Genomic DNA, 14,471 nt, shown 5'->3' with positions numbered 1-14,471 from the left:
TTTATTTTTCATTTTCTCCTAAGATAAACACTTTCTAGTCTGAGACAGTTATTTTTATTTTCTCCTAGGATAAACACTTCATAGTGTGAGACATTTATATTTGATCTTCTCCTAGGATAAATACTTCCTAGTCTGAGACAGTTATTTTGCATTTTCTTCTAGGATAAACACTTTCTAGTCTGAGACAGTTATTTATCATTTTTCTCCTAGGATAAACACTTCCTAGTCTGAGGTATTTATTTTTCATTTTCTCCTAGGATAAACACTTTCTAATCTGAGTGTATTATTCAAAATTTACAGTTACTTATATAACTCACAATTTTTTTCTTCAGTGAAAACTAGGGCAAATTTTAACTAGGTTGTTTTTCTTTAGGATTTAGTTTAGCAGGACCTTCCTACAAAATGGAACTAACAGGACCCTCCTGGATAATGGAATTTAGTATAGCAGGACCCTCTTGGATAATAAGACTTATAATAGCAGGACCTTCCTAGATAATTAGATTTAGCGTAGCAGGACCTCTTTTATTCAAACTCAAAAATATTTCTTTAGTTTAAACTGGGGCAAAGGTTTTTGTGCTATTTCTTTTGTTTATTTTGATTTGAGGGATCTACTTGTGGAATGAGGTCAATCGACATTTAAAGTTATGGATCTTTTCATGAAAATATTATCAACTTTCAAGCTCATTTTCAATTGAAGTAGCAAGAGCTTTCCTTAAAAATAAGGTCAATATCCAGCTCAAGTAGCAGAAGCACCTGGAGAACAAGTTAACCTTCTAGTTCGTTTAAAGGAAAATGAATACCTCCCTACTTGAAAAGTCTTGAAGACTCAATTTAAGATTCAAGAGAAGCTATATAGATAGGATATTTTTCTTGTATTTTCTTTTAATGTTTTGTCTTTCATTTCATGTAAAAAACAAGAGCCGTAAATCGGAGCCTCGATGGGACCTCACTTGATTTTTGACTCACTATATCATCTTCTTGAACTACACTTGACCTGATTCCCTTATAACCCGAGATATATAGGTTGTCCAAAATCAGGACTCAATCGCATCATTTTCCTTTCAAATAAGAGTTTGGACAAACTTGTCACGTTATCTACTTCTTTGTCTGCAAACTCTCCGTGTTTCCAGTGAAAGAGGGACAAATTGTAGACACGTAATTTTTGATCGAATTTGAGATTTTACACAATTTTTACTTCTTAAATATTTATTTATATCTAAATTTAATATTTTTATTTTTTCTTATTTTTAGTAAGTTTAATTTAAAAGATCTGAAAACTACAAAAAAATGTGGTCACATTTTAGTGTTTTATTTTAAAGAAAGGAAAATTGACAAAAAAATGTATGTTTTCTTTAATTTTTAGTTTAATATATAAGTTAATAAATTTTTCCAGATTAACTATTTTAACATTTCTTATATTTTATTAATTCAACATAGTGAGCTAAAGTTTTTATTATTATCATTATTATATTTAATTTAAAAAAGAAAAATTATCCTAACTACCCTCAAACCTTCCCTCACATCCACTGCATTTCCCCACTCCCTCACATGATTCCTCACCCTATCTCCACACACGTACTACACTACAATATAAGCAACACAAAACTTTAGCAACAACAAAAAAAAGAAGCATACGCACAACAGAAGAAAAAAAAGAGAAATAATACACGACCTACACATCACACACCCTCCATTATACACACAAAACCTCACAAAAACAATACTCACACAGAAAAAAGAACCCACGGGGAAGCAAAAAATAGCAACGAGAAAAAGAAAAACGAGAGAAAAAGCAAGAGGGAAACGAACAAAAACAAGCATCGCAAGTCAAGTTTTGGTCTAAGTTCGAGTTTTGGTAATGACGTTATTATTCTTATTGTCGTTTAGTTTTTCGCAGAGGTTCTTATTCGATTCCTTTTTATTTATTTCAAATTTTATTGTGAATCAAAGCATGAATAACGTTATTTAAAATTATCTCATTTATTAGTTAATATGTAAATTTGATTTGCCAATATGAGTCTTTTCTTTTATTATGAGTTGTATGTTTACATTTAAGAACTTATATATTTGTGTGTGATGAAAATGTTATATCAAGCGCAGTCCATTGGATAGCCTGTCTATCACAAACCAAGCCTAGGACCTAGACGTGACACGGCGAATGAGACGCCCGGAGGTACCTCACCCAGACCTCTTATCATTCATTAAGCATTTCATTGGTAATGATAAATAAATATGGCGGAAACATAAGGGATATAGGGACTAAGGGGCTACACATTAATAAGAGTCAAAGACAACATAACACCCTTTACTATGCCCAACAATACCTTCTATATTAAGACTTGGCGGAGGCTAAAACATGTCCCTAGCTCACCCTCAAGATTAAGTCAAAATACCAAACTTGATTTAAATGTCTAAATATAATATAAGCTAGATAAGATAGGATTGTCGTTCCCCGAATATGGGAACTCACCAAAGTGGTAGCCTTCAACACACTATTTGAGCTACAAATCGTAATGCTCCTAGAGAGGCATATTTCTATTACAGAAGAGTGAAAGTGCTCAGCTTAGCCACGGGGAGGAGAGGGTGGAACGACCGTCCCTACATGGTGATATCATGTAGGCAAATGTGTGCGTTAGTACTTTGAATATACTAAGTATGTGAGTATGCTATGAAATAAAGAACATAAGAGAGAGACATGTATAGGCAATATGCATACATGAATGCATGCATGAGAAATCATTATGTGAATCCTTAAAACATTCATTTTGTGGGGAAGCGACCATTACCGATATTTAAGACCATGTGAGCTATGGAATACAACATAACCCCCTATGTTGTCACGGGGAGAAAACTTATCAGGTAGAACTCTGTCAACTTTAAATATTCTTTAACTTTAACTTTAATGGCTAATCGTGGATCCACTAGCCTAAAATAGCTGATGAGGGCCCCTATATTGGCATATAGTTAATGAAACATGAGACTTTACTTGAAGACCCCCTTGATTGACCCTCATCTATATGCTACATTTGGTGCTTGGTCAAGTTCCACGAAATAACATTTAAACACTAATATAATATAAGCATTATATAACTTTAACATTAAAACATCATTGGAATATATCATTAAAACCATTCATTTGATTCAATGCGAGAATTGTCCTTTCACATTGAAATCTTACTTTGACTAAGAAGCCCTTCATCAATCAATCATTTCATAAAGACTCCCTTCCATAAGAATTTACTTCATAACATTCATTTAGAGTCAAAATTCATTTTAACTTTGCTTTATTAGAAGAAACTAGCTAGGTTCATCTCGTAAAAACCTTTCAATACCTTTAATGAATTCTTGCATGCGTGAGAATAATGGAAATGCATAAAATACACATTCTCAAAGCAACCCACCATATATATCTTAAAACGCTTTTTAAGATTTCATATAGACACTTTAATAACATCAGAACTTCATGAAATCAAGAGTCAATATCCATCAATATATGTAAAGAAACTTCAAATATATCATAATCTATGCACTTAAAGTCATCATGTAAAAGCCCAAAAGATTTCATCATTTTGAATTGAAATACTAGGTTGATAAAATATTTGGGCTCCATGGGTGGAAGGACCCATGGATGAAAACCCACATACCTTGAGCGAAACCAAATCCCTAAGAATACTTGAGGAAGAAAGGAGACTTGAATGCCTTGAATTTGAAAACTCTAGTCTTGGCTTGAAGCCCTTGGAAGAACTTGAGAAGGGAGGATTTGTGTTGGAGAAGTTAGAGTGAAAGAAATAAGGGCTTTGAAGGATATAGGGTCTTTAGATAAATGAATTCAGTTCTTAAAACAACACCTTTTTTATTTAAAACATAGGAAAAAAACAAGAATGCCCCTTTAAAATCTTACTGAAAGAGACTTCACGGAGACCCTTCACAGTCCATGGTGCTCACCACTGTTCGTGGTGGGGTCCCGTGATAAGGGACTTAGATAAATTCAGAAAAGGGACTTGCAGGGTAGTTTCTGAAGTTTCTTCACGAACACCTTCATGGCCCGTGTAGGGTAATCGTGGTGTAGGTCCCATTACATGGTCCATGAAAGTCTCCACGACCCGTGGTGGTCATCCGTGGACCCTGCCTTCAAAAAAATCCTGAGGAATCTGGGGAGGTCTCACCATGGAGAGCTTCACAGCCCATGGTGCTCACCACGGTCAATAGTCCTCCATCATGGTTCTCCCTCTACAAACTGAGCCTTTGAATCTCTACCATGGTCCGTGGTGCCTACCACGGTCTGTGAAGACCTCCGTAGTCAGCTTCTGGTGCTAGTTTTCTACAACTTTTCTGAGAATTCATCCTTAGTTCCTTGGTTTAGGACTTTTCACATTTTCGGGGTCTTATAATATCTTCCCTGTGGGAACATTCGTCCTCAAATGAGAATCATTGACATAGAAAAGGATATGGCATGAGGACTAGCAACCCAACATATATACAATGACACTTGGAATGCATCAACTATGAGATTTTTAAACTTAAAAATAAAACATAACTTTAAAATTCAACTTCATGAACATACATGCATATGAAGAGTTAGGAAAAACTGAAACATTAGAGTCTTAAACATTTGAACATGGATGACTAATTACCTTAGGCTTGAGTAGAATGAAAGAGATGAGGATAATGTTTCATCATATCTGCTTCCGCTTCCCATGTAGCACTTTTGACTTGTTGATTCCTCCAAAGGACTTAAATGGAGGCAACTTCTTTTTTCCTCAATGTTTTGACTTGCCGGTCAAAAATTTCAATCGGGACTTCTTCATAGGTCAAATTCTCCTCAACATTCACTACCTCCACACATTTTCTCAACATTGACATATGGAACACCAGGTGAGTCCTTGTCATTTTCGAAGGTAATTCCAACTCATACGCAACTTTGCCAACCCACTTTAGGAATTTATAAGGCCCTACATACCTAGGGCTTAATTTCCCTTTCTTACCAAATCGAACCACACACTTCATGGGTGAAACATTTAAATACACTCAATCACCTATATTTAAATACACTCAATCACCTTTCTCTAATGATCTTCACCCTCTCCAAAGCATCAAGTACCAAATCAGGACCTAAAAAGGTCATCTTGCCTACTTCAAACCAACTAACTCGGATCTAAATCACCTCCCGTACAAAGCCTCAAACGGCGCCATCTCAAAAATTAAATGGTAGCTATTATTGTAACCAAATTCAATGAGCGGTAGGTAATCATACCAACACCCTTTGAACTCCATCACATAAGTCTTTAACATATCCTCTAGGATTTGAGTTTTTCTTTCGGCTTGCCCATCAATTTGAGGATGGAATGCAGTGCTTAACTTTACTTTTGTACCGAGGCCCTTTTGAAATGATCTCAAAAGTGATAATTGAATTGAGTACCACGATCCAAATTTTTTAACAATGGAACACCATGAAATCTCACCAACTCCCAAATATATAACTCTGCATAATCTTTGTCCCTATAGGAAGTCTTAACTGGTAGGAAGTGAGTCGACTTAGTCATTCTATCAATAATCACCCAAATAGAATCATGTCGCTTTCGAATATGAGGCAAATCCACTATAAAATCCATATTCATATCTTTCCATTTCCAAGTAGAGATTTCAATGTCTTGGGCTAGACCACCCGGCCTTTGATGTTTGGCCTTCACTTGTTGACAATTCAGTTATTCGAACACAAACCTTGCTATGTCCTTCTTTATGCCACCCCACCAATATAACTCTTACAAGTCTCGATGCATTTTTGTCAAACCGAGGTGAATGGAGTATGCAGAATTATGTCCCTCCATCAGGATCAAACTCCTTAGGCCATCCACATCCGTAACACATAACCGACCTTGGTAATATAACACCCCATCTCCTCCTTGTGAAAATACCTCTATCTTCTTTTCCTTCACCGACTTCTTTAACTCGACAAATGTTGGTTCAAGGTATTGTTTTGACTTGATATCTACTACCAAAGAGGATTCAGACCCATTTTGAAAAACCATACCACCACCATCGGTATCGCATAACTTCACTGCTAATCTAGCCAACCGATGTACGTCTTTCACCAAATCCCTCTTTCCTTCATCAACACGGGCCACACTTCCCATAGACACACTACTACGTGCATAGGAAACCACATTGGCTTTATTCGAATGATAATGCATACTCATATCATAGTCCTTGAGGAGCTCTATCCACCTTCTTTATATTAGATAGAAGTCCTTTTGGGTGAACACATATTGAAGGCTTTTATGATCGGTGTACACATATATATGTACCCCATAGAGGTAGTGACACCAAATTTTCAAATAAAAAACCACGGCCTCCAACTCAAGATCATAGGTAGGGTAGTTACACTCATGCACTTTTAATTTCCTAGAAGCATAGGCTATGACCTTACCATTTTATATTAGGAAAACGGGTTTAAAACTGAATGACTAATAGACCGAACATTTAGTTTCAGCAAGTCATAAATGTCTTGGGGTTGCTATAGGAATGTTCTAAACAATGGAAAGAATAGTTTAATTCAAAAATGACTTGGAGGGTTACTGCACATTTAGGCCGACCGCGTGCTCTCCAATTCACAAATCCGAAGCTTTTCCCTTCCGAGCGACCTCTAAATGTTGCCACACTATCAAAAATAGAATCACAACACTAATATGGTCATTATGAAACTAAAATTATCGAATTCAAAGATGGGCTAATTTTGGACTCAAAAATCAGGAATTGTGGGACCCGCTTAGTAACTCATGGAATTGACTTTGAGAATAGGATCCAACTACTACCGCCTGCTCATATTCCAAAAAGGAACAAAATTCACACATCAAATCATCCGCAAAATTATCATCCATAAATGATTAACTTGAAAGCCCAAGAATAGGAAAAAGGGGAAATTACCTCAAAGGAAGCCTCAACTCCTAATTATGACCATACCATGGGTTCCCTCAAAAACCTACGCAAGTTAGCCTTTTGAATCTCCCAAATCGCCAAAGAATTGAACGACAAAAACCAAGTTTAAAATTTGGTATAAAATTTGGAATGTGGATCGTAAGAATGACCCTCAGGTGTCGCTTTAGCAACCACCCATCGACCCACCTGAAAGGCAGGTATGTCTTAAGAATGACCCTCAAGTGTTGCTTTAGCGACAGGGCTGTCTGGTCACAGACTTTAACCTAGTAACTGTAGCCAAAGGTCGAACATGGGTAAGCTAGACCATGGATTTTTACCGGGTAACTATAGCTAAGGAACCTAATCACAAGTAAGTTAGACAATGGATTTCAACAAGGTAACTATAACTATGGAGCCAAACACAAGTAAGATGGACAAAGAACTTCAATCGGGTAACTGTAGCTAGGGGAGTGAACCAACTTAGAATTAGGGATCAACCATACATCACGGGGAGTACCCCAAACTGAGTTTCATCAACCCATCACTCCAGCCCAAACCAATAAAACCCAAGTCGCCGAGAAGACTCCTAAAAATCAAGAACTGAGCAATATAGGACTAATAGGAGAATAGGAAATTATCGAGGTAAGGTCACAAGCTAGGTTACTACCTAGCTAAAGCTCAGAATATTAGACTCGAGTTTTCTATATTAGTATACAGGGAGCTAACCATCTAAAATGGCATCGGAGAAATTCTATGGCCTAATGATACTGAAATCACGCAATTCTAAGACAACACTAGTCTAAGCCTAAACTAAGGCCCAACATGCATCCGAAAATATAACCACAGGCACGTCACTCACCACAAGGCATGGATGATCAACATTAATAGGAGTCATGCTTACACAGTTTAATAATTTCCCAAAATAATGCCTGTGATATATATTCTAGGAATTTAGCATGATTGACGCTTAAACCCCTCCAAACTCCTATAATTTAATGTACAATTGTATAAACATGCTCAGTCTAATTAGGGGGAAACCATAGCATATCTATAGGCCGACTGCACGTGCTCTACAAAATAAAACTGAAGTTTTTCCCTTTCGAGCGTCCTTCGAATGTTGCCATGCTATCCTCAATAGAATCACAATGTTAATACTATCGTTATGACTCTAAAATTATCAAATTTGGAGATAGACTAATTTCAGGGTCTAAAATAAGAAATGTGGGACCCACATTAGGAATTCAAGAATTGACTGCAAGAATAGGATCTGAAAAGCACCCGAAGCTCACAAATTAATTTGATAAACAATATGGAGTTGTAAAATGATGCAAAATGAGCATGCAATGAAATTCACATAATTCGGGCTAAGAAGATGAAAATGGCAACAACTTGATGAGCGATTTGTAATAAAATGAAACTCTTCCAATCCGAACAAATTATTCCATGACATTCCTTGCGACGAAAACCCCAAAATCTAGCCTCAAAAATTACTAAAAATAGAATTCATATGATCAAGATACAATCTTCAAAAATTTAACAAAATATCATCCGAAAATGACTAAATCTGTAGCTAGTTTCAAAATTTTACCTCACACGACGCCTCCCCTTAAGATTCTTATCTGACCACCGGATTCCTCACAAAATTCTTTTGAATATAGACCTTTAAATAGCCTAATTTGAGCTTGTATGGAAGCAAATATCGAGTTTTGAAGTTTGGAAGAAATGCTGAAAATTCATACTTGGTCATTTATTAAAAAAACAAGATTTGTCCTTCGCAAACACGGACACAATGGTCTGCGAATGTGGAGGCCAAGAAGCTTGGATTTCACGAACGTAACCAGAGGCCCTCGAACACGGAGGCAAAGGACTTAAGCCTCCGCAAATAAGGCCAAGGCTCCACGAACATGGAGATCAACTTCTTGGACATCTGAGATCGCGGAGAATAAATCTCCCTGCACCAAATATCAGCTAAAAATGTGAGTTTTCTCAATCTCAAATATTTCAACGGGGTGCTCGGGATTCATTTGGAATCCCATGCGTGCAAACGATATGTGCTACGCCACTAAATTCAATGTTCTAAAATCAATGGCGCGTTCAAAATTTCCATATGATGTCATTTTAACAAAAAGTGGGTCACACATCCAAGTGTCATTTTGAGCCTATTTCCATAATGGGCCTCGAGATTAGATTAGAAGCCTCGAGAAGCGAATGGAGGTTTTTTCTCGACCAAACTCAAAATTTTAAAACTTACTGTACTGTCAGAATTTTCATCCGAACGCATTTTCCAAAAATGCTATCCTAAGTCAACTATAGACCAAATTTCAAAGGCAAAACCGCCAAATGGTTGTAAACTTGTACTGATTACCTAGGTACTCATGCCAACCATACTACTAGACTAATTTGGCCATTCTGGAACTGATGGAACTATCAGAATTGCATTATCAGGTCGTTTTATGAAGTTATGACCGAAGTTAACTTTTTAAATTATACAAGCTCTAAAATAGGGAAATTGGCCTAAAACCCAAACAAACGACCAGGTGAACGAATAGTCAGTGCCAACAAGTTATAAATGACTTGAGGTCGCTACAGGATTGCTCTAAATAATGGAATGAATATTTAATTCAAAAATGATCTGGAGGGTCGTTACAACATCTACTACTAAAAGAACTTTCGTCCGCAAAAGTAAGGGTGAAGAAGTACTTGAAGGCTCAAATTAGTCGAGGAACTATGCCAGCATCTCATGCTCGGTCTTCCAGGAAGCCTCCTTGACTGGATGATGCCTCCAATGGACCTTAACCACAGAAATGGCTCTGGAATGCAACATCCTGACATCTCTAGCAAAAATAGCAACTAGCTCCTCAATATAGCTTAAACAGACATCCAAGTCAACCGCGTCATACTGAAGCATATGAGACTTGTCTAGAACATACCGGCATAATATCGAAACATGAAAAATTTGGTGAATAGCTGAGAAATATAGGGGTAAATCGAACTCATATAAAATCTCGCCAACTGTCCTCAATATCTCAAAAGGACCAATATACCTGGGCCTAGGTTACCCCGCCTCCCAAATCTTATCACACCCTTCATGGTTGATACACCGAAGAATACTCTATCACTAACGACAAACCTAAATGGTCGACACTAATAATCCGCATAGGTTCGATGTCTACTCTGAGGTGTTCTAAGCCTATCCCGAATTACCCTCACATGATCTATGTCCTTCTGCATCAAGTCTTTACCGCCCGACCTGGGCTCCGTAGACTCAAACCAACCAACTAAAGAGCGACAACACCTATCATATAAGTCCTCAAATGGGGAAATTGGAATAATAGAGAGTTGTTATTGTAAGTAAATTCTGTGAAGGGAAAGATATAATTTGACTAACCTCTAAAATCCATTAGATAAGCCCGCAATATATCCTTAAGAATGTGGATAGTGTGCTCCGACTAACCATCAGTCTGCTAGTGGAAAGCTGTGCTAAGGTCGAAAAGGGTACTCAAATCCTCTTGAAATGTCTTTCAAAAGCTAGAAATGAACTGTGTGCCCTAATCTGAGATGATAGAAACAGGCACACCATAAAGACGCACTATCTCTCAAAAGTAGATAAAGGCTAACCTCTCAACGCTGTAGGAAGTATGAATGGAAAGGAATTGTGCTGACTTAGTCAATCGATCCATGATGAACTAAATGCTATCAAGACCATAGTAAGTGCGAGGCAACCCCATATAGTGATCCACTCCCATTTCCACTCATGAATGGGTAATATCTAAAGCTCACCACCAGGCCTCAAATGCTCGGCTTTAAACTGTTGATGATTCAAATAATGTGACACATAATTCGCAATATCTCTCCTTATATCGCTTTAACAGTAGTGCTCCTCATGTAATGGTATATCTTAATAGTGCTCGAATGGATAGAATATATGGAATCATGGGCTTCGCGAAGGATCAACTGAATCAAACCTCCAACCCTCAGAACAAAAAGTCGACCACCAAACCTCAATACCCTATCTGAATATAAGATGGACAAGCCTACATCACCTCCCAAAATTTGATCTCGCAGTGCAACTAACTGCTCATCCTTAAATTAATGGCTCTGAATCCGATCCAACAAAGATGAATGAGGTCCCACATAAGCTAACACACATTGGGAATCCAAAATATTGACTCGAATAATTAAGTTAGCTAAGGACTGGATGTCCAAAGATAATAGTCGTTCCACAGTAGAAAGGAAGGTTAGACTAACCATACTCACCGACTTCTGACTCAAGGAGTCTGATACTATATTCGGCTTGCTCCGATGGTAGAGAATAGAGAGGTCATAGTCCTTTAGGAGCTCAATCTAGTGGCACTGCCTTGCATTAAGATCCCTGTAGCTCATAATATACTGAAGACTCCTATGATCAGTGTAAATCTGGCATCCAATCCATACAGGTAGTGCCTCAAAATCTTAACAGAAAAAAATACTGCCGCCTACTCTAAGTCATAAGTGGGGTACTTGCGCTGGTGCGGCTTAAGCTATCTGGATACATACCCAATAACCTGGCCCTGCTGCATTAATACAAAACCCAAACTAATATCGGATGCATTATAATAAATGGTGAATACCTCACCCTCAATTGGAAGAGTCAATATAGGAGCGGGGTAAGCAACTCCTTGATCCTTAGAAAGCTCATCTCATACTCCTTTGACCACATAAATAGGATATCCTGGCGAGTCAACTGAGTTAGAGGTGCCGCTATAGTAAAAAAAAACTCAATAAAGAGCCTGTAGTACCCTACCAATCCCATGAAGATACGAATCTCATTCATAGAGGTGGGTCTATCCCAATCACCAATAGCCTTAATCTTCGCCATATCTACCATAATACCATCCTTGGACATCACATGCCCCAAAACTCACACTTTGAGACCTTTGCATAAAGTCGTTGATCTCTCAAAGTCTGGAGCACTACACTCAAATGTTTCTCATGTTCCTCCTGACGCCGCGAGTATACCAAAATGTCATCGATGAAGTCTATGAAAAATGAGTCTAAGTACGGCCTAAACAATTGGGTCATCAAGTCCATGAACATGATAGGGGCATTAGTCAACACAAAGGACATCACTAGGAACTTATAGTGGCCGTAATGAGTCCTAAATGTGATCTTAGGAATGTCTGTTGCCCTAATCCTCAACTGGTGATAGCTGAATCTCAAATTGATCTTACAAAACCCCATAGCACCCTGAAACTGGTCGAATAGGCCATCAATCCTAGGTTTGGGGTAATGGTTCTTCATGTCACCTTGTTCAACGGTCTGTAATCGATACACATCCGTATAGTATCATCTTTCTTAATGAATAGGATTGAGGCACCCCAAGACGATACACTACTTCGAATGAATCTATTATCCAAGAGATCTTGATATTGAACATTAGGCTCTTTGAACTCTAAAGAGGCCATACAGTACAGTGGGATGGAAATAGGAAGAGTACCCAGCTCTACATCAATAACGAAGTCAATACTGCAGTAAGGAGGGAGGCCAAGCAAATTGGCAGGAAACAAATCTGCAAACTCTAATACGGTAGGTACTGAATCAACTAAATGGCCCTCCCTACTCATATCTATAACACAAGCCATGTATGCTAGACACCGCTAGCCACTAACCTCTAGGCTCGAATAAAAGAGATCATCCCAACCAACGTACAACTATAAGAGCCCTGCCATATCATTAGTGGAATACCAAGCATGGGTAAGGTAACAGTCTTGGCATAGCAATCCAAGGCCGCACAATGAGGAGATAAAAAGTCCATGCCAAGAATCAAATCAAAATCCACCATATCAAGAAAAATGATAACCCTAGTGTCACACCCCTGAATAGTCACTACACAGGATCTAAAGACCTGATCCACTACTAAAGAATCACCTACCAGGGTCGAAACACACAATGTCTCAAGTAATGGCTCTGGGCTTATATTCAGTCAAGGGGCACAATATATAAATATTTAAGAATAAGTGGAATGTGGATCAAATAAAGCTTATGTGGGACGATGGCATAATATAACCATACTAGTGATCACATCGTCTAAGTCCCCAACTTTACTCTAGCTGTAGCGGCATAAAAGTGAGCATAGGCTCCTCTACTCTGCGCATTGACTCTTTCTCTCTACCTACCTTCGCAGGGACCTCTATGCGCACCGTGATGACCACTGCTGTAGTCCTAGCCCTAGCTTCCACCTCTAACTGGATATACTGGTGCTGGTACAGGTCTCTCTTTTTGTGGAGTTAGTAAGGCTAGCGTACGGTGAGGGAACTCGTGGGATCAATGATCTAGATCTCCGCACTAATATAATCCCTCTGAATATTGGTTGAAATATGGAGGTCGACCATATTAACCAGAATAACTTACCTGTGAACCACCTCAGGCCTGACTCGGATTGGCACTAGAACCAGCCTGACAATGCTGGTCACCCTTTGAAGTCTAAAGAGGAGCCTGGAAGGGGCGTCTAGACTGACCTGACTAAAATCTCTAGCAAAATCTATCATAGGACTCTCGGGGTGTAAAATAGCACCTATCATGGCTATCATCCTGACTAGCTCTCTTCTCGCTGCTCTCTTAGGCCTCACGATGGAGATGATAGAGTGTGCGAGCATGGTCTACCACCTCCAAAATTGAGCAGCCCGTTGAGACTAGACACTAAGTCTAGATGCCCAACTAGAGCTTTAATCCTTTGCTGAAGCACCAAACTCTTTCATCCTATATGGGTAAGATCATTGAGGCATGCCTAGAGAGCTCATAGAATCGGGTCTCGTACTCTGATACAGTTATGGAGCCTTTCCCCAACCATGTAAACTAATCTCAGAGATGATCTCTAACACTCCTAAGAATAAACTAGGCCTAAAAAACCTCTAGAAACTCAACTTGAGTCATCGGTAGAGACCTAACTGGCCTAGTCTATAAATATATATGCCACTACTGTCGGACGGGACCGTCTAGCTGATAAGCAGTGAAGTCAGCTCCTTTTGACTCTACTAGACCCAAGGTCTACAGCCGTTCGCGGCAAGTAAGTAGAAACTTATGGGCATCCTCACCCACAACCCCTAGAAAATATCAGCGATGATAGTCTGAGGAACACCCCGAGCATCTTCTTCTCCCAAAGTGGCATGATGCCCTCGAAATCATCAAGTAGAGCGGCTGGTGTCGGTGGCTGCTTAAGGATTGGTGTCGCTGGCATAGGCTTGTCCTGTGGTGCTAGAGCATCTAGATTTGGGGCCTACCACATACCCCCAATGGTAGCCAAAATTTGGGCGAACATCGCTTATAAGCCCATATTTGCGGTAAGCTCGGGTGGTGGCTAGGATTCTCTTAGGCCCACTGACTACTAATTTACAAGTGCTATTGGGTGGCTCCATCTCTTGCGCGCATGCAATCTATCGTGTAAATGAGTAGAACAAATGAATTGAATTAGAATTAGATATCAACCGTACATCACGGAGAGTACCACCAAATCGAGTGTCATCAATACACCACTCCATCTTGAACCCAATATAACTCGAGTCACTAAGAAGACTCCT

The sequence above is a fragment of the Solanum dulcamara genome, chromosome 5 (genome assembly GCF_947179165.1).
Source record: "Solanum dulcamara chromosome 5, daSolDulc1.2, whole genome shotgun sequence".
Lineage (NCBI taxonomy): Eukaryota > Viridiplantae > Streptophyta > Magnoliopsida > Solanales > Solanaceae > Solanum > Solanum dulcamara.
This window is presented reverse-complemented; position numbering follows the sequence as displayed.